This window comes from Arachis stenosperma, chromosome 1 (assembly GCF_014773155.1).
Source record: "Arachis stenosperma cultivar V10309 chromosome 1, arast.V10309.gnm1.PFL2, whole genome shotgun sequence".
NCBI classification, from domain to species: Eukaryota; Viridiplantae; Streptophyta; class Magnoliopsida; order Fabales; family Fabaceae; genus Arachis; species Arachis stenosperma.
The window spans coordinates 39,261,925-39,266,219 of NC_080377.1; the positions used below are offsets into that span (position 1 = coordinate 39,261,925).

The window sequence follows — 4,295 nt, forward strand, 5'->3', positions numbered from 1 at the left end:
TATGTTTTTAGTAGTTTTAGTTAAGTTCTTAGTATATTTTTATTAGTTTTTAGTTAAAATTCACTTTTCTGGACTTTACTATGAGTTTGTGTGTTTTTCTGTGATTTCAGGTATTTTTTGGCTGAAATTGAGGGACCTGAGCAAAAATCTGATCCAAAGACTGAAAAGGATTGCAGATGCTGTTGGATTCTGACCTCCCTGCACTCGAAGTGGATTTTCTGGAGCTACAGAAGCCCAATTGGCGCGCTCTCAACGGCGTTGGAAAGTAGACATCCGGGGCTTTCCAGCAATATATGATAGTCCATACTTTTCCCAAGATTTGATGGCCCAAACCGGCGTTCAAAGTCACCCTCAGAAATCCCAGCGTTAAACGCCGGAACTGGCACCTAAATGGGAGTTAAACGCCCAAACTGGCATAAAAGCTGGTGTTTAACTCCAAGAAGAGTCTCTACACGAAATTGCTTCATTGCTCAGCCCAAGCACACACCAAGTGGGCCCGGAAGTGGATTTTTATGTCATTTACTCATCTCTGTACACCCTAGGCTACTAGTTTCTTATAAATAGGACCTCTTACTATTGTATTTTCATCTTTGGATTATTTTTAGATCCTTTGATCATCTTTGGACATCTAGTTCTTAGATCATTGGGAGGCTGGCCATTCGGCCATGCCTAGACCTTGTTCTTATGTATTTTCAACGGTGGAGTTTCTACACACCATAGATTAAGGTGTGGAGCTCTGCTGTACCTCGAGTATTAATGCAATTACTATTGTTCTTCTATTCAATTCCGCTTGTTCTTTGTCCAAGATATCACTTGTTCTTCAACTTGATGAATGTGATGATCCGTGACACTCATCATCATTCTCACCTATGAACAAGGTGACTGACAACCACTTTTGTTCTACAAGCAATCAAGGCTCTAGTGAATATCTCTTGGATTCCTGATACACGATGCATGGTTGATCGCCTGACGACCGAGTGCTCGCCTGACAAACGAGCCAGCCATTCTGTGAGATCAGAGTCTTCGTGGTATAGGCAAGAACTGATGGCGGCATTCAAGAGAATCCGGAAGGTCTAACCTTGTCTGTGGTATTCTGAGTAGGATTCAATGATTGAATGACTGTGACGTGCTTCAAACTCCTAGCAGGCGGGGCGTTAGTGACAGACGCAAAAGAATCACTGGATTCTATTCCGGCCTGACCGAGAACCGACAGCTGATTAGCCATATGCTGTGACAGAGCATAGGAACATTTTCACTGAGAGGATGGGAGGTAGCCACTGACAACGGTGAAACCCTACATAAGCTTGCCATGGAAAGGAGTAAGAAGGATTGGATGAAGACAGTAGGAAAGCAGAGAGACGGAAGGGAAGGCATCTTCATACGCTTATCTGAAGTTCCTACCAATGAATTACATAAGTACATCTATCTTTATCTTTATGCTTTATTCGTATATCACTATACCCATTTGAGTCTGCCTGACTAAGATTTACAAGGTGACCATAGCTTGCTTCATACCAACAATCTCCGTGGGATCGACCCTTACTCGCGTAAGGTTTATTACTTGGACGACCCAGTGCACTTGCTGGTTAGTTGTGCAAAGTTATGTAGTGATCACAATTTCGTGCACCAAGTTTTTGGCGCCGTTGCCGGGGATTGTTTTGTGTATGGACAACTGATGGTTCATCTTGTTGCTTAGATTAGGTATTTTTCTTCAGAGTTCTTAAGAATGAATTCTAGTGTTTCAAGGTGATGTTCTTATCATCACCGAAGCTGATTGATCTTCATCAATTTAGCTCTTGAATGCAATGTCCTGCTGAAGCTTGGCTAGCCATGTCTAATTCCTTTAGACTAAAGCTTTAGACTAACATTGCATGATTCCTGGAATTCTCATTAAGAATTTTGATACCTTTATTTTCTTTTCCATATAATTTTCGAAAAAAAAAGCACAAAAAAATTACAAAATCATAAAAACCAAAAATATTTTATGTTTCTTGTTTGAGTCTAGTGTCTCATCTTAAGTTTGGTGTCAATTGCATGCATTCATTCATGTGTCTTAAGGATCTTCAAGTAATTCTTGATTATTTCTTACTCTAATCTTTAAATTCTCTTGACTTGAGTGTTTTGTGTGTCTCATATGCATTCTCATTAGTGTCAGTAGTATACAAACTGCTAAGTTTGGTGTCTTGCATGCACTGTTATTTGATTTTAGTTGCATTTTGATTATTAAAAATCCAAAAATATTTTTAATTTGTGTCTTCTCAAGTCAATAATACAGAGAATTGAAGATTCAGAACATACAGCAGAGGAATTGCACAGAAAAAGCTGGGCGTTCAAAACGCCCAGTGAAGAAGGACAGACTGGCGTTTAAACGCCAGCCAGGGTACCTGGTTGGGCGTTTAACGCCCAAAAGGGTATAGTTTTGGGCGTTAAACGCCAGAATGTGCACCATTCTGGGCGTTTAACGCCAGGATGGCACAAGGGGGAGGATTTTGTTTTCAAAATCAAATTTTTTCAAGTTTTCAAAGTTTTTCAAAATCAAATCTTTTTCAAATCATATCTTTTCAATCAAATGTTTTCAAAATTAATCTCTTTCCTTTTTCAAAGATACTTGCTATCAATTAATGATTTGATTCAACATTTCAAGTATGTTGCCTTTTCTGTTGAGAAAGGTTTAATGTTTGAATCATATCTTTTCTTGTAGCCAAGTTTTTATTTTTCAAAATCAAATCTTTTTAAAATGTTTTTCAAATCATATCTTCTCAATCACATCTTTTTAAAACTAATCATATCTTCTTAACCACCTCTTTTTCAAAATAGTTTTCAATCAAATCTTTTTGATTTCTAATTTCAAAATCTTTTTCAAAAATCACTTGATTTCTTTTCCACTTTCATTTTCGAAAACTAATTAGTGTTTTTCAAAATATTTCACTTGATTTTCGAATATTACTTCCCTTCTTCTCACATCCTTCTATTTATGGACTAACACTATTCCTTAATGCAAAATTCGAACTCCATCTTCTTTGATAAGTTCGAATTTTCTACCTCTGTCTTCTATTTTTCTTTTCCTCTGACACCTCAAGGAATCTCTATACTGTGACATAGAGGATTCCACATTTTCTTGTTTTCTTCTCTTTCATATGAGCAGGAGCAGAGACAAAGGCATTCTTGTTGAAGCTGACCCTGAACCTGAAAGGACCTTGAAGCGAAAGCTAAGAGAAGCCAAAGCACAACTCTCTTTAGAGGACCTGACCGAATTCTTCAAGGAAGAAGAACACATGGCAGCCGAAAACAACAACAATGCCAACAATGCAAGGAAGGTGCTGGGTGACTTTACTGCACCTACTCCCGATTTCTATGGGAGAAGCATCTCTATCCCTGCCATTGGAGCAAACAACTTTGAGCTTAAACCTCAATTAGTTTCTCTAATGCAACAGAATTGCAAGTTTCATGGACTTCCATTGGAAGATCCTCATCAGTTTTTAGCTGAATTCTTGCAAATCTGTGACACTGTCAAGACTAATGGGGTAGACCCTGAGGTCTACAGACTTATGCTATTCCCTTTTGCTGTAAGAGACAGAGCTAGGACATGGTTAGACTCACAACCTAAAGAAAGCCTGGACTCATGGGAAAAGCTAGTCAATGCCTTCTTGGCAAAGTTCTTTCCACCTCAAAAATTGAGTAAGCTTAGAGTGGAAGTCCAAACCTTCAGACAGAAGGATGGAGAATCCCACTATGAAGCTTGGGAAAGATACAAACAATTGATCAGAAAATGTCCTTCTGACATGCTTTCTGAATGGAGCATCATAGGTATTTTCTATGATGGTCTCTCTGAACTATCCAAGATGTCTTTGGATAGCTCTGCTGGAGGATCTCTTCATTTGAAGAAGACGCCTACAGAAGCTCAAGAGCTAATTAAAATGGTTGCAAATAACCAATTCATGTACACTTCTGAAAGGAATCCTGTGAACAATGGGACCAATCAGAAGAAAGGAGTTCTTGAGATTGATACTCTGAATGCCATTTTGGCTCAGAACAAGATATTGACTCAACAAGTCAATTTGATTTCTCAAAGTCTGTCTGGAATGCAAAGTGCACCAAGCAGTACTAAGGATGCTTCATCTAAAGAAGAAGCCTATGATCCTGAGAACCCTTCAATGGAAGAGGTGAATTACCTAGGAGAACCCTATGGAAACACCTATAATTCTTCATGGAGAAATCACCCAAATTTCTCATGGAAGAATCAAGAGAGACCTCAACAAGGTTTTAACAACAATAATGGTGGAAGAAATAGGTTT

The 4,295-nt window shown here is 38.6% G+C and overlaps 1 non-coding gene across 1 annotated transcript; it reads right to left on the reverse strand.

Annotated features, from left to right (window-relative positions):
* Nucleotides 1-3,680: 3,680 nt before the first annotated feature.
* On the reverse strand, nucleotides 3,681-3,788 carry LOC130954073 (small nucleolar RNA R71). Its single transcript, XR_009076172.1, has one exon. It is a non-coding gene; the product is annotated as a small nucleolar RNA R71 (small nucleolar RNA).
* Nucleotides 3,789-4,295: the final 507 nt, after the last annotated feature.